This window comes from Camellia sinensis, chromosome 4 (assembly GCF_055761805.1).
Source record: "Camellia sinensis isolate YWXY chromosome 4, ASM5576180v1, whole genome shotgun sequence".
Classification (NCBI taxonomy): Eukaryota; Viridiplantae; Streptophyta; class Magnoliopsida; order Ericales; family Theaceae; genus Camellia; species Camellia sinensis.
In genome coordinates, this window is record NC_138964.1 from 221,691,809 (window position 1) to 221,719,716 (window position 27,908).

The window sequence follows — 27,908 nt, forward strand, 5'->3', positions numbered from 1 at the left end:
GAGAGAAGATAATTAAACACACTCCGGACAAAGATCTTAATGATGATGATTTCTTTTGGGTCTCTGGGAACTTTGAGGATTTTCAAGCTCAAATTCCTGGCCGACCTATAAATTGGAAAATGGGAGAGCCTGGTAATTTAACTTCGGTCTTCTTCCTTGCATTTTATTTCGGTTCTTCAGTCCATTGACCGAACTAACACTTCTCTTTTTTGCAGATTTTGCCCACCTCCGTTCTCTATATAGCTATCCCAACCTTGCGATTTTGCGAGCCGCACTACGGTGTCAAGAAAGGAGTTGGGCTAAGCTTTTGAACTTTGAACCGACCTACCGGTACAGCGGTCGCCGAAAAGCAAAGGTAACCGATTTTCTTCTTGAGGAAGACCCAGAACCGGACCCAACGTTGCCCGAAATAAGACTTGTTCCATTAACTGCTGAGGAAGAAATGGCAAAGAAGAGCAGAGTCAGGGCCTTTCTAACTTCAACAACCAGAGCCGAAGTACAACCATCCGTCGAGGCACAGCCTGCCGTTGTGGCCCTCCCTTCTCAGCAGCCTTCTACATCTCGACCTTCCAAACGCGCCCGACCTACATCGACCGAACAGCAACTTGTCGATGAGGTTGAATCCATCCCCCAGAGCCCTCAACCTTCCCCTCAACCGGAGCAAACTGACCGAGCTGAATCTCCGAAGTGGGCTCCGCCGCTGACCTTCAACGACCGAAACATCCAAGCCACTGACTCGGTCGTAGCCGAAAAAGACCACCAACTGGCCTTTAACCTGGCCAAAAGTGTGTGCCTCCCCAAGGACATGGAGCACCACTTGAAGCAGCTGAACACCGAAATGAAATCAATTCGGTCTGCTTCCAAGTCCATGATCTTGGTAAGTAGCTCTGTTGTTTTTTCTGTCTAAATTTTTCCAACTTTTACTTCGGCTGAGAAGAAATCTTTGTTTTGCCAGGCCTTGCAAAAGAACAATATCACTTATAGGAAAGTCCAAGAACTCCGCAAGACCACAAGGCAAGCGATGGCGGAAGCCGAAGCGAAGGCGGCCGAACTAGTGGAGGCCGAAAGGAGAATGACCGAGCTTCAAGCGGAGAACGGCCGACTTGCCGAGCTGGTTAACTCGGCTGAAGCGGAGAAGCAAAAAGCGGCCATTGTAATGAAAGACAAATATCTGCGCGAGCTGCTGAAGCTAGAGAAGAGAAAAGACGCCGAAATAAACGAACTAAAAAAGAACATGAAGGCGGCCGAAAAGGAGGGGTACAAGCGAGGTTACAAGGAGGCAGAGGAGGCCTATGTCAAACAATGCGACGCCGCTAAGGAGCTTTTCTTCAGGTGCGGCTGGAGGGCGGCTGTGGAGAAGCTCGGTCATGATGAACAGACCGAGGTTTTCGACCCTCCAGCGTACTTTATACCGAAGTCTCTTGCGGCGTATGCAGATGCCTTGCAACAAGAGTTCCTGGAGGACTCTGACACTGATGACTCCTCTGCTCCTGAAGACATTCCGGTTGTTGGCGCCGACCCATCACTTCGGTTGGAACCCATGGTAGAGGACCTTCCTAACGAGCAGCCGAATGAAGACGTGGTTCCAACCGAAGGAATCATGGCAGCCGAGAATGAGCTTCCTCTTGAGACCGGTCTCCGAGTTGGTGATGATGCAGCTTTTGACACCGAAATAGATGAACTTTTTTCTTAATTTGGCACTCTGTTCTTTGTAACCGAACTAAGTCCCTTTGTAATGACTTTTCTTGCAATGAAAATTTTACGCAACTCTTATTCCGGTTGTTGTGTGTATGCTTGCATTTTGTAATGTCTTCTATTACTCCAACTTCTATTTCGGTTTTGGCTTTTTAATCTATGCTTACCAGCCAACCACTCCTTAGCCGATATACTTACTTCGGCTAAGGAGTACAAAGTGTTGGTTTATTCCAGCCAACCACTCTTCAGCCGTGCACTTACTTCGGCTGAAGGGTAACAAGAGTTGGTTTGTTCCAGCCAACCACTCTTCAGCCATGCACTTATTTCGGCTGAAGAGTAACAAGAGTTGGTTTATTCCAGCCAACCACTCTTCAGCCATGCACTTACTTCGGCTGAAGAGTAACAAGAGTTGGTTCATTCCAGCCAACCACTCTTCAGCCATGCACTTACTTCGGCTGAAGAGTAACAAGAGTTGGTTTATTCCAGCCAACCACTCTCCAGCCATGCCCTTACTTCGGCTGAAGAGTATTAAGAGTTGGTTTATTCCAGCCAACCATCGAAGTTAGTTTTTCCAGCTAACTTATAGTATTTGGTTATTCCGACCAAATGTCCTGCAGCCTGGATCCTTATCCTGGGCTTAGGAAGGGTGTTGGTTTATTCCAGCCAACCACTCTTCAGCTGTGCACTTACTTCGGCTGAAGAGTAACAAGAGTTGGTGTATTCCAGCCAACCACTCTTCAGCCATGCACTTACTTCGGCTGAAGAGTAACAAGAGTTGGTTTATTCCAGCCAACCACTCTTCAGCCATGCACTTACTTTGGCTAAAGAGTAACAAGAGTTGGTTTATTCCAGCCAACCTCTGAGTTAGTTTTTCCGGCTAACTTAGAATGAAAAAATGCTAGTAATGCGCCTAATCTGTACTAAAGCTAACTGTTACAAGGAACAACTTGTGCTAAAAAGAATTTCTCATTTTATTGAAGGAAGAGAAAATTACATATGTTTGAAAAAGAAAAAACTAAAAGTAAAATAACTTGAGATTGGCCGTATTCCATGGCCTGGGGATTGCCTTGCCATCCTTGTCTTCTAGGTGGTATGCCCCTTTGCCTGCTAACCCAACCACCTTATAAGGACCTTCCCAATTTGGGCCTAACTTGCCGTCTCCTGGGATCAAGGTATTTCCCATTACTTTGCGTAGTACCCAATCCCCAATCTTGAATTGTCTTGGATGGACCTTTTTGCTGTATTTTCTGATTAACTCTCGTTGGTATGAGGCGATGTGGACCAGTGCTCTTTCTCTTCTTTCTTCTGCAAGGTTGAGTTCTAAGGCTATGGCTTCTCCATTTAAATCTGGATCAAAACTTTCGCTTCGAATTGTAGGGAGGCCAACTTCTAGTGGGATCACCGCTTCCATTCCATAGGCTAAGGAGAATGGTGTTTCTCCAATTGATCGCCGGGGCGTGGTGCGGTAAGCCCATAAGACGTGAGGAAGTTCATCTGCCCACTTGCCTTTTGCTTTCTCTAGCCTTTTCTTTAGTCCATCCAAGACGACTTTATTTGATGCTTCAGCCTGCCCATTTGCTTGAGGATATGCCGGTGTGGAATTGTAGAACTCTATCTTGTATTCTTCACAAAAGCTTCTAAAGATTCTGCCGTCGAACTGAGTTCCATTGTCAGAGATCAGTGCTTTTGGTATGCCAAACCGAGTGATAATATTCTGCCAGACAAACTTCTTCACATCTTTTTCTTTGATTGATGCCAATGCTTCTGCTTCCACCCACTTTGTGAAGTAGTCTGTTGCTGCGAGAAAGAATTTTCTGCCCCCGGGTGCTGTTGGAAGTGGTCCTACTATGTCTAAGCCCCACATTGCGAAAGGCCATGGGCTGGTTAAGGGTAGGAGTTCTCTTGCTGGTTGATGTATTTGGTGTGCGAATTTCTGGCATTTTTCACACTTCTTCACATATTTCTCTGAGTCTGCTTGCATATATGGCCACCAATATCCTTGTGAAATAGCCCTGTAGGCGAGCGACCTTCCTCCTTGATGACTTCCACATACCCCTTCGTGTATTTCGAACAGGAATGCTTCTACTTTGCTGGGATGAACGCACTTGAGGTAAGGCCCAGAGAATGACTTCTTGTATAATGCCAAAGATGGAGATAGCCAAAATCGTTGCGACTTTGCCCTTATTTTGTTGGCTTCTTTTTTCTCTTCTAGTAGGATGCCGTCTTTTAGGAACAGGATGATGGGATCCATCCAAGAAGGGCCTAATTCTGCGCAACATACTTCTTCTGCTTCGGGGTCTTTCTATGCTTGGTTTTGGTAAGAAGTCGATGAGTAAAGGATGAGGGATTGATGTATCTGCCATTGAGGCAAGGCCTGCTAGCTCGTCCGCTCGGCTGTTTTCCTCCCTGCCAATTTGTTCTATCCTTACCACATCAAACTTCTTGATCTCTGTTCTGACTAACTCTTGGTACTTGGCCATTCTGTCGTCCTTTGCTTCGTATTCGCCAGAAATTTGGTTTACCACCAGCAGAGAGTCACTGTACACCATTAGTTCGGTCGCTTTCATGAAGTGTGCTGACTTGAGTCCTGCGAGAAGCGCCTCATACTCCGCTTCGTTGTTGGATGCTGGGAAGCCAAGGTTGATTGCTTGCTCTATAACCAGGCCGTCTGGAGAGATGAGGACTATGCCAAGCCCTGCACCATGCCGGTTGGATGCTCCATCCACAAAGAGCTTCCACATCTCTCCAACGAATAGTTTCCAGCAAGTGGAAGGATCAGACGATGTCGTGAGGTCAAGAATAGTGTTTTCTTCGAGGTCCATGTTGGTTGTCTGTCCTTCGTCCTCTGTTTGAACTGTTGGTGAGCCTTTGTTTGTCTCTTCCTTGTTGTCCTTGGTGTAGTTTGCCTTGGTGCTTGATTGACTACCTTCTACTAGGGGTTGCGCTATTCCGGCGTCAACTTCCGTCCCTAGTTCGGTTGTGTCAGTTAGGTCGACTGGGCAAATATGATGACTTCCAGGAGTAAATTCTGCGACGAAGTCTGCCAAGGATTGGGCTTTTATTGCGGTTTTAGGTTGGAATTTGACGTTGAATTGTCCCAACTCTACTGCCCACTTCAAAATTCGCCCACTAAAGTTCGCCCTTTCAAACAGAGCTTTTAGTGGAAAGGCTGTGAGGACGACTATGGTGTGGGCGTGAAAGTAGTGCGCTAATTTTCTGGATGCCATCATTAATGCTAATGCTAGTTTCTCCAATGGCAAGTACCTTGTTTCGGCTCCCAACAATGTCTTGCTGACATAAAAGATGGGCAAGTGTTGTATTCCTTCTGCACGAACCAACACTGCGCTGACTGCATGCTGAGAGACTGTCAGGTACAAAAAGAGTTCTTCGCCAGGTACTGGAGTAACAAGTAGTGGTGGGGAAGACATGTATTCCTTCAAGCTTTCCAGAGCTCGGTCGCATTCTTCATCCCACTCAAATTTGGCCTTTAAAGCTTGGAAGAATGGTCGTAGTCTGTCTGATGACCTGCTTATGAACCGGTTGAGTGCAGCCGCCATACCAGTGAGATGCTGCACTTCTTTGACTGAGTTTGGTCTCTCCAATTCTTGGATTGCTTTGATCTGAGAGGGGTCTGCTTCTATACCTCGGTTGGTCACCAGGAAGCCCAAGAATTTGCCAGATCCAACTCCGAACGCGCATTTGGACGCGTTGAGGCGCAACTTGTGTTTCTTCAGGATCTGGAACATCTCGCCCAAATCTTTCAGATGGTCATTCTCATTCTTGCTTTTGACCACCATGTCGTCGATGTAAGCCTCCATTGTTCTGCCTAACAATGGTTCAAACATCTTGGTGACCATCCTTTGGAATGTCGCCCCTGCGTTCTTTAGGCCAAAGGGCATGACCTTGTAGCAATATAACCCCCTTGGTGTTGTGAAGGATGTGACCTCCTGGTCTGGTTCGTGCATGGCGATCTGGTGGTAGCCTCTGTATGCATCCAGAAAGCTAAGTCGGTTATGCCCTGCCGTTAGGTCCACCAGTTGATCTATCCTTGGTAGAGGGAAGCTATCTTTTGGGCACGCCTTGTTGACTGTTTTGTAGTCGACGCAGACACGCCATTTACCATTCTTTTTTGGCACTACAACTGTGTTGGAGATCCATCTTGGGTAGTGCACTTCCCTTATTGCTCCTGCCTCCAGCAGGTTGCCTACCTCTTCTGCTACTATTTCGGCGTGGTGGAGTGCCGATCTGCGTATGCGTTGAATGACTGGTCTGGCGGATGGGTGGACATTGAGTTGGTGACTGATGAAGTTTGGATCAATGCCTGGCATGTCGTAAGGCGTCCAGGCAAACACTTCGATATTAGAGGTCAAGAATTCCAAGACCTCTAATCTCTCAGCGCTGGACAACGATGAGCCAAGCAAGAAGAACTTATCCGGGTTCTTCTCATCTATTTTTACCTCCACCAAGTCTTCTACCGCTTTCTGATCAGCCTCTTTGCCGACGTCCGCAAATAGTTCATTACTTTCTGGCTCTTCCACCGAATGAACGTATCCTTTGGCAGCTCGGCTTCCATTCGCTGTGGCGAAGCACTGTTTTGACATGATCTGATCGCCATAGACTTCTTCTATTATACCGGCGTCATTGGGGAACCGCATTACCTGATGGTATGATGACGCTACCGAACGCATGGCATGCAGCCATGTTCGGCCCAGGATGATGTTGTAGGTGAAGGGAACCTTCAACACCCAGAACTCCACTTGTTTTGTTACACTTCCTGCTCTGACTGGAAGGATTATTTTGCCGACAGGCCACTCTGGCATGGAGTTGAATCCAATCAGGGGAGAAACTGCAGGTGCCAAATCTTTGTCTTGCAGTTTTAGTTGCTTGAATGTGTCGTAATACATGATCTCACATGAACTACCCTGGTCAATCAGAATCCGCTTGACGTCAAAATCCTTGACTCGAAGAGTGACAACCAGGGCATCATTATGGGGGCAGTAAATTCGTTCCAAGTCCTTATCTGAAAAGGACATGACGTTTGTTGCCTCTGTCCTCCCCTTCTTGACGGCAGGTTGGGCACTCAATACTTCCCTAAAGTGCTCAGCCTTCTTGATTGAACCTCTGAGCTCGCATACGCGCTCAGGTTCAAAAACTCCATGAATTACATTGATAATGCCTTGAGGTGGTGCATCGTTTGGCATTCTGTTGGGATGGTCATTGTGATCTTGGGGGGCCGGTTGTGCTCCTCCTTCAATGTATTCGTCCAAGTGGCCTGCTGCCACCAATTCTTCCAAGTGCTGTCTCAGTGGTGTGCAATTCTCAGTTCGGTGCCCCTTTTCTTTGTGGAAAGTGCACCGTGATCTGTCATCGTAATTTTTCTGACCTTCCTCTAGCTTGGCTGGCCACTTCACAAATGGCTCGTCTTTTATTTCGCTCAGAATCCGATATATTGGTTTTTTGAACACCGTTGTTATGGCAGTGCGGATTCTCAACCATCTTTTGTCTGGGTCTTCTCCGTTATCTCGTCTGTCACGCCCGTTTTTATTCTGCCGATCTACTGTATTGACCTTTGCTGAGGTCTTCTTTTTTGGTACTACGGTCGCGCTAGATTTTGCTTTTGTACGTGCGCCATCCTCTTCTACCCTGATGTGCTGATGCACTCTCTCCATCAGGGCCTCCATGGTGAGGGGTGGCGTCATGGTAATTGAATCCCTTAGTCGGTTCCCTACTGGTAGGCCTCTTTTATATTGCGCAATGGCTAGATTGGTGGGGCAGTCTCCAATCTGGTTGAATGTCTCCCAGTAGCGACTGTTGTAAGATCTGAGGATCTCTTTTTCACCCATGTCGATGGAGAGTAACTGGTCTATCTCCACCGGTGTTTTTGTGTTTGTTCGAAACCTTGTTACGAACGCTTCTGCCAATTGTGCCCAGGAGGCTATGCTGCCCTCTGGGAGCTTTTCGAACCAAGTCAAGCCTAGGTCGCCCAGACTTGACGGGAAGAGTATGCACATTAGGGCCTCGTTTCGTCTGTACACAGCCATGACTTGGCGAAAGTGGCTCAAGTGTGAATACGGGTCCGTCTTCCCTTCATATGTATTGAATTTCGGCTGAAGGAAGCCTGATGGTAGGGGTGCGTTTTCGATCGCTGGGACAAACGGCGAAGTCTGTAGTCTTGCCAATGCCTTGTCCGTTGGTTCGTAGGCCGGTCGCGGTATTGGCATTCCAACCTCGACGCTTCCATGCGTCCGAGGAGCCAACCGTTGTAAGGCCGAAACTCGGTGTGGATCTCTTGCCCTGGCATCCTCCTTGCATCGTGCTTTCTCTTCTAGCACGGTTCGTAAGTCGGATGACCTGGGCAGCTCTGTTTGTCTGGATCTGGTTTGGTGTGAATGTGAAGGCCAATACGTGCTTCCTTTAGTGTATGATCTTTCGGATCTCGTCCTCTCAGACCTGGAGTGACGAGTCCTTGAAGATAAGGAGTGAGTGTCGCTTGTCCTGAGGCTTCTGCTCTCTCCTTGGGAGGGTGTAGTATTCCTACTACGATTCTCTGAGTGGCGAGGGGGCGTCTTGTGCTTGCGCCCCTCTCCTGTCGCCACATCTTTAGTCTTCATCTGGCGTTTCAAAGCCTCCATGTCCGCCGCCATCTTTCGAATTAGTTCATCTTGTTCCTTTACGCGATCTTCCAGGGCTTGAGGATCAATCCTCCTCCTTTGCCTGTCGGGACTTTGAGAGTGACGAGGGCTGCCATTCCGCCTTCCCCTGCCACTCCTCCTGAAATTATGTTGTTGGGGCTCCAAGTCCGCCATGGGAGGGACAGCAGGTAATCCTTCACGCCTTGCGCCCCCTTCTGGAGTTAGTCCGTCGATGGCGGACTGCGGCAAGTCTTCAATGTGTGCCATTGAATGAGAAAAGGAGAAGCTTAGTCAAGAGGTTTTTGTTCTTGTCTGTTCTTCCCACAGACGGCGCCAATTGTACGGGGAGGAAATAATTCTCCTCGTATAATCCTGTTGACCAAGTCCACGCTCCTCCGTACGACGTCGCTTTGTCACCTGAAAACACAAACGTGAGCTAGCCGGCGGGTGTGTGCCGGAAACCTCTCCGATGCCTAAGTCAGAAAACTTGACAAATAGACAAAGCTCTAAGTTCTCAGAAAGATTGTGTTCAATTACCTCCTCCAAGGTGATGCTTGTGAGCTTTTATAAGTTTCATATGGCACAATCCTAGTAGGACTTGTATTTCTCCATGCAGAGTCCTCCTAGGATTCATACTCTTAACGATAATGCTTATCCTTTCACACCCTCCCCCACTGCTTAAACCAAGTGGGATGGTTTTCTTTATGGCCGAACTTCCATTTGACCGAAGTAAAAATGGCTATGCCGAGCCACAAAGTAGGCCGTACTAACAGTTGTTCGGTTCTTCTTCATGCTACACCATATCTCGGCTCTCTCATACATGAACCGTGGTGTGTTCGGACCGAACCAACGACTCGACCGGTATAACTCTCAAACCGGTTTGCCTCTAAGGCCGGTATAACTTCAAGTTGCTCCCAGACCGAAGTTCATTTACAATCTTCTAACCGACGTAACTCTACCCTTCGTGAGCCGAAGTAATTTCACCTCCTTGGGCCGAAGTAACTTTGTCTTCCCAAGGCCGGAGTAACTTTGCCCTTCTGGGCCGGAATATCTATTGCGGCCTTCTTACTTAGTCCTTCGCTTTCTGGGCCTCAATGCCCAACTCCCAGCTCGGCCCAATTTTTTCCCAAAAACTATTTCACAGCTTATTTAACAAATACTATTCAGTAATTTAAATCTATAATCCAATAATTATACCAAATAAATTGAATTTTTTTAATTAAAGTCATTATCTATAATCTGTTAAATTATAATCTACAAATTATTTTAACAATTAGATCAAATGGGGCCATAATGAAGCAAATCGAGGGGAAGATTGAATCAAATCGTGACACGATCCGCACTGGCCACATGTATGAGTTTGGCTTGCAACTCTCGAATTGAATCTCTATAAACCGGGAGAAGTTGAACATGTGAGACGAAAAAACAAAGAGAAAGGGCAAGTAAGAGAGGGAGAGAGAGAGAAAGGAAAAGGAGAGGAAGGAGAGAGAAAAAAAATAATGAAGTTGAAAAGATTTTTAGTGGTGGAAAGAAAGAGTGAGGTATTAAAGTTAAAGTGACTTATATTATACCTTGAGTTACCAAAATGTATTTTACTTATGTTTTAACTTACCATATTTATTTTATACAAGTTATGTTTTATAAATTATTATAAACTATATTAATATTTCAGTTACGTGGTTTAATTTCTAAATCCTATTACCCATGGATATATTTGTTTATATTTTAAGAATATTTAACTATGACCTTATATACAATTATGTTTTGTAAGTACGACTACGGGAGTCTCACGCCTTGAAGACTTAAATAACTATTCTGTCTGTCATGAATTCATTGACCCTCTGAATTTCTGGTGTGAAGCAAAGTACTGTATGGAGCTAAGTGCTACACTATGGTGGGAGCCATCTCTAGAGTTCGTACGAGCCACCTCTTGAGTCCATACATTTGTTCGGTTTTGTACCATGGTCATGACTTCTGGTGTGGAGCAAAGTGCTATACGAAACTAAGTACTACACTATGGTGGAAGCCATCTCTAGAGTTCGTATGAGTCATCTCTTGAGTCCATACATCTGTTCTATTCCGTTCTGTACCGTAGTTATGATTATGATTATGATTTCCATAGTCTTTTACCAAATACCACATTCTCTTTAATTTGGACTTTTAAACCGTTCAAACTCATTTAATTCAATAAAACTATGAATTTAATAAAAGCAAATCACTATATAGATTAAACAACTTTTTTGGTTGTACTTGATTGAAGGATTTAATAAGAGAAATAGAAAAAAAATAAAACATGCAATCTTACTTTTATTTAGTTATAATGGAAAACACAATGAAATAGAACACGAGAAAAAAGTGCAATTCTATTTTTTGTCTTTTGGGTTTACATAGACTTCCCCCTCTAATTTTCAATTCAACCAAACATAACTTAGAATTCTAATTATATAAATTCTTTTTTTTTTTTCTTTCTATTTCCTTTTTCATTTCCATTTCTCTTATCAAATCTTCTAACCAAAATAAACACAACTTAGGGAAACTTTGGTCAGAATATCAACTTCCCTTAAAGTAAAAAATTATCATGTGGTTTAAGAAGATCATGTAATTATGGGGGTGTTTCGTAAAGCTTAAAAGCTGAGCAGCTTTTAGATTATCTTAAGTTGTTTTGGTGTGTTTAGTAAAACTTAAAATCACTTTTTGTAACTTAAATTAAGCCAAAAAAGTGCTTTTTGACTGAGTGGCCTTCAGGGTGCTTAACTCATTCAGCTTAAGAGAGAAGCTACAAATTGAGGGAAAAAATTACTTAAATGCCCTTTATTAATTTGAAACATTACCAAATTGCCATTATATAAACCACAAAGTATCATTGTTCATTCTCTAAGAGAGAGAGAGAGAGAGAGATAGAGAGGTGATTTTCGGTGCTCAACGAACCAGTGCTCTCTCTCCTCTCTCTCTCTCTCTCTCTCTCTCACGAACTAGTGCTCTCCCTCTCTTTCACACTCACGAACCAAATCTTTTCTCTCTCTCTCTCTCTCTTAGCGATCGAAATTGTAACAACCCCGACCCATGATTAACGTTAATCCATGCATAACTACGCCTAATAAGTAATTAAAGTGAAATTTTTTATCATATGTTGCCTCATTGTGTTTATATCTATTTCACGTAGAAAAATCTATTCATGTTTCCGTTTCGGTTTGCGAATTAAAGGCCTTATCGGCATCAGATCCAGAAATTGACTTCATTTATGTGTTATTTGAGATTTTTAGAATTTTATGTTAGATTTAATTGAAATTCGATTCGAGACGAAATAATTAGAACAAAATAGTGCAAATTTGTTTAATTAAGTCAAACTTAATTAAGTTCTTTATTTGAGCCTATATAAGGCCCATGTGAACTTTTAGTTCACTTTTACACTCTTCTATCACCCTATTTCAAGAGGAAAACGTAGGAAACAAAAAGATAGAAAGAAAATTGAACTCAAAGCTATGAATTGTTGGAGATTTGCAAGAAATTGGGAGTTGAAGTTCTATACTTGTGCAATTGAGACTCTAGGTAAGAATTTTGTCCTCAAACCTTGTAATCAAGACTTTAATACAAGAATTCTTGAGGATTAAGCTAAATAATACAAGAGATGAGCTAATGAACTAGAAAAGAGGATCATTCTATGCATGCATATCTATATCTATATATATATATCATAGCATTTTGAGTATGTTTCTAACGATTTTCACATGCATGTGTAATTCATGAAGTTTGAATGTTAATCTCAAAGGATTTCAACTTGCATGTACTCATCTCATATGTGTTTTGAGAATTCATCTTATGCTGTATCAATTTATATTACTTGATCATGTTTTTGAAGCTTTGGAGTCAAACCATTGCATACATGATATGTTTTGTATATTTCGAGTTGGGTTTTGGTCAATTGACATACTTTTGGGCCTTGATTTCATGAGATGATGTTCAATCCTTTATGTTTTCCAAGTTTAGACTTGTTTTCTCAAGTTTTGGGGGTCGAAGGTTGAGTTTAATGGCTTTGAATTCAAGTTTGGAGCTTAAGAGTGCAATTTGAAAATTCCAGATTATGCACTTCTGCTCGAGTGGCAGAATCTACGGTCGAGCGGCCACTCTGTGATCTTACACTTCTGTTCGAGCGACCTGAAGTCCACTCGAGTGTGAAATGCATGCTTCTAGAAGTTTATGTGTTTTGCAGACCGCTCGAGCGGCAAGAGTTGCGCTCGAGCGAGGGCATGAGTCTCACGCTCAAGCGAGAGTCGAGCGGCCATCGAGCAGAGATTTCGCATAACTAGTACTTTTTCAAAGTTTACAGATTGCTCGAGCTAGGGAAGTTGCGCTCGAGCGTCCTCTCACATATTTGCATGTCCGCTCGAGCAAGGGAAGGTGCGCTCGAGCGAGATCCCTATTTTCTGCAAGTTTTGTTAAATGTATTCAAGTGCATTTTAGCGTCCTCATTACATCCTAGGCACTCCTAGGCCATGATTAAGACTCAATAAGAGGTTAAGACTTAGAAACACACTAGAATGAAATGAAAGAAGTTAAGTACCAATCGAGTTTGTGTTTCATTATGTGTTCTGCTATGTGTGTGTAGGACACGCGCCACAAGTTATTTGATTTGTCTATTCTGCAAGTGGAGCCATCTGTGAGTAATAACTTAGTAAAGCTATGTTTAATTTAATTATTTTCTAAACGATACAAATTAAGATCTATTTTATAAAATGTTATATTCTATGCAATGAATGATTATCAAAGTTTCTGAAATGTATTCGTGGCATCCTTAACACAAGGCCTTGCCCGAGGGTAACAATACCATGCCTTTACAAGCAAGGCCCTTGCCTGAGTAATAATACCGTGGTCTCATGGCCCTTACCTGGGGGTAATAATACCGTGATTCAAGCAAGTTATAAGTTTCCCAGTACCGCAGGTTCCCAATGGAACTACCAAGCAAGTTAATGCTAATGGATGTACCATGTATAACGAAGCGTGAACTCTAATTTCTGTATATAGTTGAACAAGAACATAAATATATATGTTTCTAATATGAACTCTGATTTCGGTACCTGTTATGGACATCATTCATTTAAATCCTTTACTCTGTTATTATTCACTGAGTTCCAGCTCACTATTTATATTATGTATGTAGGTGAGCAAGCACGTGACCAGGCCTAGAGTTCATAGCCTAAGATCCTATTTCGTCAGCCAACTACTGTGCCTCCCGAGGAGGTTCCTTTGAAAGAACCTTGTCAAGGCTTTAGTTGATTTTGTTCTGTATATTTGTACTGGGCTAAGTCCCCTTTTGGTTTCATGTTTATGAATGAGCGATGTGTAAATAATGTAATTATGACGTTGTATATATATAAGTTTGTTTTGAAGATTTTTGTCTCATATATGTTAACACGGCTCTATGGACGCTGTATATTCTCTATTTTTGCTTTTGCAGCCCCTTATTATATGTTGTTATGTCAAGAGGCCTTTGGTAATCAAAGGATTATTGACCGGTTACGACGCTAAACCTATATGGGCGGGTTTGAATCGTGACAGAAACCCAGCTTCGTGATCGAAACCCTAACCATCGACTGCGTGACGATCGCGATCTGAAACCCTTGAGTCACGATCGACTGTGTGACGATCGACGGTGACGATCAACCATTCGTCATCATTCGGCTTTGGTTTGTTGCTGCTGCTCTCTCTCTCCGGCATTGGTTCATAGCTGCTGTTCTTTCTCTCCGGCGATGGTTTATTTTTATTTTTTTTGAGGTTTTCAATGTTTTTTTAATAAAAAAAAATTCATAATAATAATTAAGCATTTGTCAAATGAATAAAAATATCACTAAAAAAATGATATAAATTGAAAAAAATGAAAGGATTTGTGAAATGAATAAATGAATTACTAAAAATGAAAAAAATGAAATATCACTAAAAATAAATGATATAAATTGAAAAAAATGAAAGGATTTGTCAAATGAATCAATGAATTACTAAAAATGAAAAAAGTAAAATATCACTAAAAAAAATGATATAAATTGAACAAAACGAAAGGATTTGTCAAATGAATAAATGAATTACTAAAAATGAAATAAATGAAATATCACAAAAAAAATGGAAAAAATGAAATATCACCAAATTAAAAAAATAACAATTGTTATATTATTAATTGTAATGAAAAAAAATTAATAAAAATAGAATCACAATTTTAAAAAAAAATTAAGATTGAAGAAAAAAAATGAAATACAAAATGAAATAACTTATATTAAATGAAAAAAAAATTTGAATACTATACCTTCTATTAAATAACTAATTGAAATTAATATAAAGAAAAATAATGTAATGACATCACAACATCAATACTAAGGAGAAAAAGAAAGAAGAGAAAAGAAAATAAGGAGGAAAAGAAAAAAGAAATAAAGAAAAAAAAATATTGATGCTAATCAAGCCATTAATTGGCACTAATTAATTTATAATGAAAAAATGAAATAATTTTATACTAATTGATCCTATTAATGAAAATAATAATTTTTATAATACTAATTATATTAACATTTATTAATGAAATAACTTTTTTTTTAAATTAAAACTGAAAAAAATGACAAAATAATCCTTTTTATATCATATAAGGGCAAAAAGGATAATTATACAGTAAAAAGTTATTTTACAGCTTATTAAATAAACATTACTCTGCTACTTAAATTCATAATTTTATAACTGCACCAAATAGATTAACAGTTTATGTTCAAAATTATAAATTATAAGTTGTTTAGTTATAATTTTTAATCGCTTTTTCACGGGCCTATATGTCCTTCCAATAATATCTTCTTATTTATCCATCATTTCTTTGTTTATAAAATTGTGTAATTCTTTAGGTCAGTATTATTGGTTGGGCACCATCAACGTAGAATTTCTGAAATACATGATAATTACCCGTTTTATGGATATAAGGGATCTTGAGTGCTAGGAAACATAAAAGGGATATTTAGGAAGTTATTATTTTAGTAAGTTATTTTAATTTTTAATTATTTTAGTTTAGTTAAAAGTTTTATATTTAGAAAGATTATTAGATTTTTTTTGTAATTAAGCTCTGTTTGGGAAGATGGTTTATGGATTTTTTTTGGTTATTTTAGCCACAAAAGAGAAAATATGTTATTTTAGTTACAACAAATAAAATATCACATCTAACCCATAATCATTACACTCTTTTTTCACAAAAAAATTTAAAAAAATCAAAAAGTCCTTCATAAACCAAGCTTTTTAACCAGGTTAAAATAGTAAAAAAAGACAAAAAGCCAGCCCACTTTCCAAACGAAGCCTAAATGTGATGTTTATAAGAGAAAAAAATAAAATGGTTATGAATTTGATGTGATATTTTATCTTATTGACTACTTTAGTCTATTTTAGCTCCGTTTGGAAAGTTGGTTTGTGGATTTTTTTGGCTAAAATAGGCATAAAAAACAAAATAGACTTTTTAGCTTAATAAGACAAAATATCACATTTAATCCATAATTATTACATTATTTTTCTCACATAAAAGTTTAAAAAGCCAAAAATCCTTCTCAAATCAGGCTTTTTAACCCCCCAGACCAAAATAATTAAAAAAACCAAAAAGCCAATCCACTTCCCAATTAGAGTTTTTTTTTTTTTTTTTTTTTTTTTTTTTTTTTTTTTTTTTTTTTTTTTTGAGATTTTAGCCTAATCCATACAGCACCGAAGTTTGTAAGTGTATCGTGAACTTAAATTATGATATGGATTCGAAGCATTACATGACCATGTACTCAATTAATGAATTTTTATTATTTGTTCATTATTATTCATACTGGTTAGATCATTTAAACACATATTTTTCTATTGGGATTGGTCTCCTTTCAGTCCGTGATTAGACTAAAGAGTATTGTTGGGTTCATGTAGGCCTACTACGGGTCTCGTTTTGATAATATGAACCGTTTAATGTGTAGAACTTGTTAAATACTATATACCTATAAAAAATTAAATTGATTGAATATCGATAATTACGTAATCAAATTAGTTTTGTATAAAAAAAAATGACAGTGAAAAAATAAATGGTCGATAGAAATCTGATCCGATGAAATAGCTATCGATATATGATCAACGTGATTTTTTTACAGATATATAGTACTCGCCGAGTTGTACACATTGAATAGTTCAGATTATCGAAACGAGACCTGTGATAAGTCTCCCCAGATTCAATAGTACCCTTTAATCTGCAAATCGGAGGGAAGCCAAACCCTTCTCTATTATTGGGCTCCGTAGAGACTATCAACATGATGTTTTGATAAGGTAAATAATTATTCATTAATAAAATTGTTAATGAGAATGTGTCATTTTGGGAACATGGTAAAAAGTCACGTTTTTTGACATAGAAAGCCCATTTGGCAAGTGCAAAAAACGCAGCCATAAAATTACAAATTAGGACTTATGAAAAAAAAAATAAAAAAATAAATCTCTTATGTTAGGTAAGGGTATTTTGGTTATTTTAATTTGATTTGACACCATAAATAAATATTAAACTAAAAAGCAATAAGTCAACTTTTTATCAACTTTCCAAATCACTTCCAAAAAAGTCAAAAAGTTTGGTAAAAAGCCAAACGTCAGCTTTTTACCAACTTCCCAAAAAATACATAAGTTAATTAGGGTTCATTTGGAAAGTGGGTTGATTTTTTGATTTTTTTGACTATTTTAGTCTGGGGTTAAAAAATCTCGTTTGGGAAGGATTTTTTTAATTTTTTGACTTTTTGTAGAAGAAAGAATGTAATGATTATAGATTATATATGATATTTTGTCTTATTAAATTAAATATTTTATTTTATTTTTTTGTGACTTAAATAGTCCCAAACTCAACACAACCATTCTTCCCAAACGATGGCTTAGTGAATTTGAAGAAATATTCTCACATGAGGTGAGTTTCCTTTTTTTATAGGTCACACACCTTTGCAAATTGTGTTAAATTTTACGATTAATTTATGTTAAATTAGAATAATATTTCTGTAATGAAAATGAAAATCAGTGGGGTCCATCTACGATCTAGATTCAAAAGCCATATTGGTGCAAGACAAATCCTAAAATGGACAATTGGAGTTCTTCGTTGGCAGGAAAGGCCGGTGATGCGACGAAAAAAAAAAATGTTATGGATTTTAAATGTTTTATTAATATTTTTATTAAATATCTCATAAAATTATGGAATTTATTTTACATTTTATGTAAAATATTTGATAAAAATATTAATAACATATTTAAAATCCCTATATGAGAGGAGATACACTATGGGTTCGTTAGGGATGTGGATTGATTTTTTAAATTTTTGATTATTTTAGGAGTTGTTTGGGGTGTTCTAATGTTCTAAATAAGTATACTTTTTGGACTAAAAAGTTGAGAAAAAAAAGTTGATTGTTTGAGATAATTTTTTGACTTTTTATAAAAAAATATATATTAAAAAATTATATAAATTAATGTATAGAAAAAGTTTGGGATAGAATAGGCTGTACGGTGAGATGAATCAAGGGATAACATGGGTAGGGTATAGGTTACGAGATGGTTCCATGCTTTTCGGGTATTGAATTAGAGGCGTTGTTCGGCTTGTGAGGGCCCACTATGGGTCCTGTTTTGCTAATCAAAACCGTTCAATGTGTAAAATTCGTTGAGTACTATATGTTTGTAAAAAATCACGTTGATCGGATATCGATAGTTATCTGATCGAATTATTTTTTTTTAGCCGTTCATTATAACACCATCCATTTTTTATACAAAACTGATTTGATCATGTAGTTAGCGATATCCGATCAACGTGATTTTGTATAGATATATAACACTCAACGAGTTCTACACATTCAACGGTTCAGATTATTAAAACGGGACCTCTGATGGCCCCCACGGACTGAACAACACCGTATTATTTGTGTACCCCGCCTGTGCAATTTTTTCAAAAAGTCAGCTCTGCCTATAGGGACGTCAGAGTTGTTTGGAAATTAATTTTGTATAATATTAATTTTTTTTTTTTTTTTTTGTAAATAGTACTAACTTTTTAATTTTTTTAATAACTTTTTAACTTTTTAGATTTTTTTGGTATCCCAAACCAAGACTTAGTTTGGGATAAAATTTTTTAGTTTTTTTGACTTTTGTGACAAAAAAAATAAAATGATTATATTTTAGATGTGATATTTTGTCGGCCTCGTTTGGGGAATAACTATTTTAACTAAAAAATCATTATAAATTGTCACATCTTTCTTCTTTTTTTTTTTAATATTTTTTTTATAAAAAATTTAAAAATTGCTAAAATAATTTATTCCTAAATAAAATTTAAACCTATTTTATTTTTTACAGCTAAAATAATCCCCATCTCACCCAAACCTACGTACCAAATGAGCAATGTAGAGATAAATGCCAGAATCTTTTACCAGAACAGTATACCATATTATTCTCTGAGAGGTATGTTTGCAGCCTCGTGTCTGTGTTGTTGTATCTGCTTTTACGTGTTTCTGGACAGTGATTTGGAGGAAAAAAACATAAAAAATTAGCCCGTGGTCAATACGAGTGTTTGAGAAGCAACGGGTTTTTCTCAGAAAAGCGTCACACACTTCAGTCAACCTTTTTGACCAATGCCCTCTCTTAAACCCAGAAGTAAATACAAATAACAGCCAATTTTGAAAACCCAGAAGTAAATGCAAATAACAGAAAAGTGAATTAAAAGTTATTTTTTAATTTTTAATTTTTAATTTTCTTATAAAAAAATTAAAAAATAATTTTTAATTATTTTCTCAAAACATCCCAACGACCATAGTGTGAAGCTTTTTTTTTCTCCGCTGGTTGAAACTGTCAATTATCCTTTTTTATTTCTTTTAATTTTTGGGCAAATTACATATACACCCCTCGAGGTTTGGCTAAATTACAGATACCCCCCTGAGGTTTCGGAAATTACATCCCGCCCCCTGAGGTTTGTATTTTCATAACAATTTGCCCCCTGAGCTTTATATTTCATAACAAATAACCCCCTAATTTCTTATGCAAATATAGTATTCAGGGGGGAATTCGTAATTTCTCAAACCTCAGGGGGGCATCTGTAATTTGGCCAAACCTCGAGGGGTGTATATGTAATTTGCCCTTTATTTTTCCCCCTTCGAATGGGTATCTGATTGAAATCGTTTGGTAGTGGTGCCCAGTGTGAGCAGCACATTTGGTTTTTATTTTTTATTTTTTATTCTATTCTATTTTATAATTGAGAGGGTAATTTTTGGAAAAATTGGGCCGAGCTTCGAGTTGGGTTTTGAGGCCCAAAGCGCAGAGGACTAGGTAAAAAGGCCGTACTGAATACTCCGGCCTAGAGGGCAAGGTTACTCCGGCCTTGGGGAGACAAAGTTACTTCGGCCCAAGGAGGTGAGTTTATTCCGGCTCAAGAAGAGATAGTTGCTTCGGCCCAAGGAAGAGTAATTCTACTCCGGTCCAGAGACAACTCGGAGTAGGGTCTTGGAGTTAGTCCGGTCGCAGTATGCTCTGGGAAGACCGGCTTCGGAGTTAGTCCGGTCATGACATACTCTGGCTAGTTAGAGGAGAAGACCGAGTTAAGGATAGTTCGGCCTTCTATGTGGCTCAGCATAGCCAGTGTTATTTCGGTCATGTTGTAGTTCGGCCATGAAGAAAACCATCCCACTTGGTTTAAGCAGTGGGGAGGGTGTAAAAGGATAAGCATTATCCTTAGGAGAATGAATCCTAGGAGGACTCTGCATGGAGAAGTACAAGTCCTATTAGGATTGTGCCATATGAAACTTATAAAAGCTCACAAGCATCACCTTGGAGGAGGTAATTGAAGACAATCTTTCTGAGAACTTAGAGCTTTGTCTATTGGTCAAGTTTTCTGACTTAGGCATCGGAGAGGTTTCCGGCACACACCCGCCGGCTAGCTCACGTTTGTGTTTTCAGGTGACAAAGCGACGTCGTACGGAGGAGCGTGGACTTGGTCAACAGGATTATACGAGGAGAATTATTTCCTCCCCGTACAATAATTATTTTTTGATTCAAGAGAAGTGACACTGGAACAAAGAGAAAAATAAAAAATAAAAAATAAAAAAATAAAAAGAAAAAAGAAAAAAGAAGAAAGAAAAAAGGAAAAAAAGAGAGTCCAACGAAGAAAGAAAAAAATTGGGGATTAATCCTTGCTATAGCTAACACCACACACATCAGCTACAACAAGGGAAATCAAGGAGTTGGGAGAATCTTCAAGCACCACCAGATGTTCCTGCTGCTCCACTCCAAGTTTGACCATGCATCTGCAATTTTATTGGGAAAATTGCAATTAGCGGACCATTAGGCTTCGTTGGGGGGGAAATGGGTTAGCTTTTTAGATTTTTTGATTATTTTAGTTTGGGTTAAAAAATTTGGTTTGTGAAGGATTTTTTTGATTTTTTTGACTTTTTTTTGTGAGAAAAGAGTGTAATGATTATGGATTGGATGTGATATTTTGTTTGTTGTGATTAAAATAGCCTATTTTGTGGCTAAAATAGCCCTTAATGAGGAGTGTAATAAAATATTTTTTAGTATTATTTTTACAAAAAAAAAAAAAAATTACACTGAACATATAAATGAACTATTATGAAAATTAAACTATTTCTCTACTATTTTACTAAAAACAAGTTTCCTAATTTTGGCCTTGTTTGGTTTGTATTTCTCAAAAAATTTTGAAATTTTTTTTTTACAAATAAGTTTTCAAAAGTAGTGAAATCAAACAAATTTTCCCAAATTTTTTTTCTAAAACTTGTTTGGTTTATAAGTTTTCCAAACAAATCCTTCTCTCATACACATCAAATCAATCACTTTTTTCAAAACTCTCTCTTAAAATAATTTTTCAAAACATCTTTTGAAAAAAAACTAAACCAAACAAATTTTCGTACTTTTTATCTCAAAACATATTTCTCAAATACAAACCAAACAAGTCCATATGAGTGATAGTGCATTGGTGTTCTCTATCAGAGCTATTGTACAAGGTTTTGTTAACAAATTTGAAGATTTGTGTTGTTTGAGAATTGATTTTTTGTTTTAGTGATTTTTTTGACTTTTTATAATAAAAAATGTAAAAAATTAGAGAGAATAATTGATATTTTTGTAATATTTTTTGACTAAAATTTTTACTTTCCAAAGTAGCCCATCTACAATAATTAATTGAGATATTTTAATTCATAATTTTTTTTATAAAAAAATTTCTTTAACTAAATGACATGAGTGTTGTAACGGAGGGAGTAATAACTAAGGTCTTGTTTAGAAAGTTAGTCATTTTAATGGATTATTTTAGTTTTTGATTATTTTAATAAGTTAAAATGTTTGGAAAGATGATTAGATTTTTTATAATTAGATGTTATATTTGTAAGAATAAAAATAAAATGATTATAAATTTGATGTGATATTTTATTTTATTAATTATTTTAACATATTTATTTTTTTATGAATTTTAGTCACAAAAAAAAAAAAAAAAAAAAATAGAAGTCCACTTGCTAAACAGGGCCCTAAGTGAGGAGTGAGGACCAGTGAATCACCAAAAAAAAAAAAAAAAAAAAAAAAAAAAAAAAAAAAAAAAAAGTGGACCAGTGAATAATCTTTGCAAGCGTGGTGCATAATTTTGGGTCCTAAAAATTGCTCCAAGACAAAGAGATCCGTCTTCTACAAGTTAATCAAAAAGAGTCAAAAAGGGAAAGCGAGTGAGTGCACGAAAGGCTATGATGATGGGGCCGGTTTAACGGCACCATTTAGCTGCACGTGGCGTATGTTGCCTGTACTTGATAATCCGAAGATTCTTATCATTGAAATATTATCTCATCTAAATAATTATTGGGCTTTAAGATATGATAAATTTATCCAAATTATTATTCACTCTGGTTGGTCTAATTTTCAAAATTTATTTTTTTAAAAAAATTACTTTTTTATTTTCTGCATTTTTTTTATTTTCACTGATTTTTTAAAATATTTTAAATAATTTTTTAAATTTTTAGACGCACTTAACATAAATACACTTAAAAAATATAATTTTTGTAAAAAAAATCTTTAAAAAATTTACTAAATACCAAAAATATTAAAAAATATGAAAATTCAGTATATTTTTTTTAATATTTTTGTGTATTTATCAATTTTTTTAAATATTTTTTTCACAAATATTTTATTTTTTAGATATATCTAAGTAATGTGTATCTAATTTTTTTTAAAAAAATACTTAAAATTTAAAAAATATTCATTAAAAGCAAAAAATAAAAATTTTAATTTTTAAAAAATTAAATTTTAAAAATTAAAATCAAACACACTAATTAGTCTCACGAAAAGAAGTAGAATACAAAATGAGAAATAATGAGGTTGGAATTACAGATTTAAAAATCAAAATACACAACCACTCGTCATAACTTCAGACTAATCCAATTTTATTTAATTTTAGTTGATATAAACAAAACATTATAATGCCTTCCGCTGAACAAGTGAAGGATTGCTGATTTGGGATCTGCTGTGCTCTCTTGTGAAGCATTGTCTCAAATTTCTTTTGATAATTCAAACTGTTCATATTGTAGATTTTGTCGAGTAAATCAGCCACGTAAAAAATCAAATTGATTAGATATCTGCAGCCGAGAAAGACACAATTAGTTTTATAAGAAATAATGGTTAACATCACTTTCATAAATTTTTAAAAACAATTAAGAGCTAATAATAGGATTACAAATATCAAATTACCTTAATTTTTTACAAGAATTATATTCTTAACGAACTCTATAATACAAACAATCCAAATCATTGAAACACATTCGGAACGATTTTCCACAATGGGACACAACAACCCCCCAGATCCAAGGATTGCTGGGTGACTCACCTCCTTCTCAAACAGTCAACATTAGTTGTGTTTTGATTACAAATTAAAATAGAGATCTGCAAATAAAAAATTATCAATAAAATATAATTATATTTAACTTTTTTTTTTAATTTTTAAAATTCTTATCTAAATTTATAATTTAAACGCAAGATAAACAGTTTGGTGCACTTGAGAAGAGAGAAACCTTATTGCATCGCAGCTTAACGTGGAGAAAGAGACCTGACGGGGGCAAGAAACTACTCTTGTTAATGCTTTTTTGTTATTATTATTGGATAATAAATTAATAATAATACGAAAGGGTTGTTTGGCAATTCCTACAAAAATTTTCTTTTTTAATAATATTATCTTTTTATTTTTTTTTACACATCATTTTCTAATAAAAAAATCAAAAAATAAATTTATTTAAAGATTATTTTGAAAAGTTGATTAAAAATTACTTTTTTAACTTTTTAAAACTGTTTTTCAAAAAATATATATAAAAAAATAAAGAAATAATATCAACTAAGTTGAAAGTCAAATTTCATGTTCTCAAAAGAGTTGGACTTGCCTCCAGTATGTGGGGCTTATTATGGGCTCTGTTTCTGTAAGATAAATTGATAGAGAGAGAGAAAATAAATTGTGTATATATTGATTGATGAATTACAAGATTGTTGTATATATTGATATTTGTATCTGTATATTACAAGTCCTATATATAGAGAGGTTTTGGGAGTAGTAGGTGTAGAGTGGGTGGTGGTAGTAGGTAAAGTGGAGGTGATAGGTGGAGTGGGTGAGGAGTAGTGGAGGTGTGTAGTGGTAGTGGTAGGTTTTAGTGGTGTAGGAGGTGTACATTAACAGCCCCCCTCAAACTCAAGGAGGATAGGAACTAACCAACTTGAGTTTGAAGAGAGTAACAAAACAGGAAAGTAAACTGATAAATAAAAACAGGATAGGAGACACGGTATGGTCGTGTCGGACCGTTGAAGGAGACAGTTTACGGGGTCATGTCGGACCGTTGTAGCAGACACTGTGTGGTCGTGTCAGACCGATGTAGAAGACAGTTTATGGGGTCATGTCGGACCGATGTAGAAGGACAGTTTACGGGGTCATGTCGGACCGTTGTAGAAGACAGTTTACGGGGTCATGTCGGACCGATGTAGCAGGACAGTTTACGGGGTCATGTCGGACCGATGTAGCAGACAGTTTACGGGGTCATGTCGGACCGTTGTAGAAGACAGTTTACGGGGTCATGTCGGACCGATGTAGCAGGACAGTTTACGGGGTCATGTCGGACCGATGTAGCAGACAGTTTACGGGGTCATGTCGGACCGTTGTAGAAGACAGTTTACGGGGTCATGTCGGACCGATGTAGCAGACACTGTGTGGTCGTGTCAGACCGTTGTAGAAGACAGTTTACGGGGTCATGTCGGACCGATGTAGCATGAGTTGTGGTGGTGCACCAAGGGGGCGACTTAGGGAGTGCGCCATGAGCGACTTATACATGATACTGTGTATAACCCCCCCTCAAACTCAAATAGGTGTGAAGATAGAAACCTATTTGAGGTTGAAACAAAGGGATTGATAAAGCTGACCGGTGTAGAAGATACTGTATGAGTGTGTATATAGGCTGCCCAAAAAATATACATGGATGTAGATATCGAGCCCTCAAAAGGTGTGCCCAATCTGTCAAAAGGCGTGCCATCAAAAGGCGTGCCCGATGCATCAAAAGACGTGCCAGATATGATGGCGAGGCACGGGAGTGCCTTGGCTGGCGTGCCCGTTTGTCTGGCATCAAGAGGCGCGCGATGCGCGTGGCTGCCTCGGCTATTTAACCAAGACGGAGCTGAGGCCGAGGCAGAGGCTCAGACAAGAAACTGAGAGAAACCTCTGAAGAAGTCTGCGTTGTGCTGAGAGAGAGAGGCTGTAACACTGTTGTGCTGAGAGAGAGAGTCTGTAACACTCTGTTGCGAGAGAAAATGGCTTCGTCGTCCCGTGGTCTACTTACTCTCTTTCCCGACCTCAACGAGTCCACAAGAGAGATAGCAGGTGCGGTGTCCCGTGAACCTCAACCAAACACCGCTGGGTATACTCCGTTGAACTTTCCGATGCGGTCGGTGGAGCAAAGAATGGCAGTGCTGTCGGATGTGGAGGCTAATCAGTATACTTTGAAGGCATGTGTGGAGTCCATGACGGCGGTCACAAACCTGTCACACCGGCTGCAGAGTAGGACAAATGAGGTGCAGCAGTTAAACTCCCAGCTGGCTCTGCTCCAACGCATGTATAAGGATGCGCGAGCAGAGATAAGCGTGCTAAGGGCAGAAAACAAGGAGCTGAAGCGGAAGGCCACCGTGATGTTCCGATTTGGAGGGCCGCCATATGCTGCAGTGGAGGAGCAGGGAGTAGGCAACTTGCTTGGTGGTCTAGGAAGCACGGAGGCAACACCGTCAAGGGCCGTCCAGGACGGAGGCAAAAAGAAGAGACCGGCGGCAGAGTAGAGAAGAAAAATCCCGCCGGGGGATGTGTTTGTTTTGTTTGTTATTTTTTGTGTTTTTGTGGTTTTTGTTGTTGTGTTTGTTTTGGTTTTTGTTTTTTTTTTTTTTTTTTTTTTTTTTTTTTTTTTTTTTGTGTAAAAAAAAAAAAAAAAAAAAAATGTGAGCGGGGTTGTTCTCGGAGATGAATAAAATAAGAGAAGGGTTGGTGTGCCATTTTGTTGTTGTTGTGTTTTTTTTTTTTTTTTTTTTTTTTTTTGTTTTTTTTTTTTTTTTGTTGTGTATTTTTTTTTTTTGTTTATTTATTTATTTATTTATTTTTTTTTATTTGTTGTACTCATACCCATGTTGTGCGGATAGAAGACTAACAAAAATAAAGTATAAAAGAAAAGAAAATGGAAGAGAAGTGTGTGAATGTGAAAGGAAGAAAAAATAAAAAATAAAAAAGAAATGGGAGAGTTAAAGTTGTGGGCGGGTGTGTTGGTGGCATTTCAAAAGATGGAGTTAAAATAAAAAAAAAAAAGTGAGTGGGATGAATGATGGCAACAACACATGATGGGGGTGGAGTATATAATAAAATAAAAGTGGGTAGTGGAAAAGATGAGTGTAAAGAAAGTTTAGTGAGAATAGTGTGGTGGGTATTTGTTTGGAGCCACGGCTTGGGCAGACCAAACACTGGGAAAATGTTAAAAAAGTTGAAAAGATGATGGGAGAATGGGGACAAGCCCATGTGAGTGAAAGATGAGTGTGAAGAAAGTGAGGGATGTGGGCGGTGGATGTGTGATAGATGAGAAAAAGAGAGATTGGTAATTCAGCTGGTCTCTGTCCCAAAACGGGAATGTCCTCATACCGCTTCCCAACATTGTTGTACTCCCAGAGCTTATGAACTCCATAGTCCACTGCCCGTTCGCCGATGTAGAAGACAGGTAGTGTGCGTTACAGGAGGCAGCAGCTTCATCGGCTCCTGGCTCGTCCGCCTCCTCCTCGACCGCGGCTACACCGTTCACGCCACCGTCAAGGATCTCAAGGATGAGAAAGAAACGAAGCATCTAGAAGTCCTAGAAGGAGCAGAATCGCGTCTCTTTCAGATCGATCTCCTCGATTACGACTCCATCGTCGCCGCCGTCACTGGCTCCTCCGGCGTCTTCCACCTCGCTTCCCCTTGCATCATCGATCAAGTTAAAGATCCCGAGAGGGAGCTATTGGAACCGGCAATTAAGGGGACACTCAACGTGCTCACGGCGGCCAAGGAATTGGGGGTTCGGCGGGTGGTGGTGACCTCGTCTATATCGGCTATCACCCCGAGCCCTAACTGGCCGGCCGACAAGGTCAAGAACAAGGATTGCTGGACTGATGTTGAATATTGCAAGCAGAATGGATTATGGTATCCACTTTCTAAAACACTAGCTGAGAAAGCAGCTTGGGAATTTACTAAGGAAAAAGGTTTGGATGTGGTTGTGGTGAATCTTGGAACTGTTATGGGTCCTATTATCCCCCCCAGCTCTTAATGCAAGCATGTTAGTGCTTCTTCGCTTTCTTCAAGGCTGCACTGAAATATATGAGAACTTCTTTATGGGACCTGTCCATGTTAAAGAGCAGAAGTCCTGTTCCTGAAATCTCTTCCACAACAAGGAGCGATGAGGATGAGTGTCTAATATTGGCAAGTGATGGTCTTTGGGATGTCATGTCAAACGAAGATGTTGGAGAGCCACTCCAGCCCCTCATAGAGCCCCTCCCCAGAGGTTGCACAGGTGCTCTGGATGTACCAGTGACGCTGTCGGAGAGAGTTGAGGCCAAGCTTGTCAGTTATTTCGGCAGCGTTCATCGCATTAGGAAGATCTTGTTTGTTAGCAAATACAAGCAACACTGCATCTCGCAGCTCATCCTCATTCAACATGCGATGCAATTCAGCGGAGTGAAGGTATGTGTAGAAAATAAACGGAATAGGTTGAGGTCCGGCGGGCGGCCAAGGCGAGGTTGCCGCCCGCCGGTGAAGCGAAAAAGACTAAGTTCTTAACTTAGCTCTGATACCATGTAAGATAAATTGATAGAGAGAGAGAAAATAAATTGTGTATATATTGATTGATGAATTACAAGATTGTTGTATATATTGATATTTGTATCTGTATATTACAAGTCCTATATATAGAGAGGTTTTGGGAGTAGTAGGTGTAGAGTGGGTGGTGGTAGTAGGTAAAGTGGAGGTGATAGGTGGAGTGGGTGAGGAGTAGTGGAGGTGTGTAGTGGTAGTGGTAG

The 27,908-nt window shown here is 38.6% G+C and overlaps 1 pseudogene; it reads left to right on the top strand.

Annotated features, from left to right (window-relative positions):
• The first annotated feature begins 1,021 nt into the window (after window positions 1–1,021).
• Window positions 1,022–27,598, top strand: LOC145824462 (phenylacetaldehyde reductase pseudogene; annotated as a pseudogene).
• Window positions 27,599–27,908: the final 310 nt, after the last annotated feature.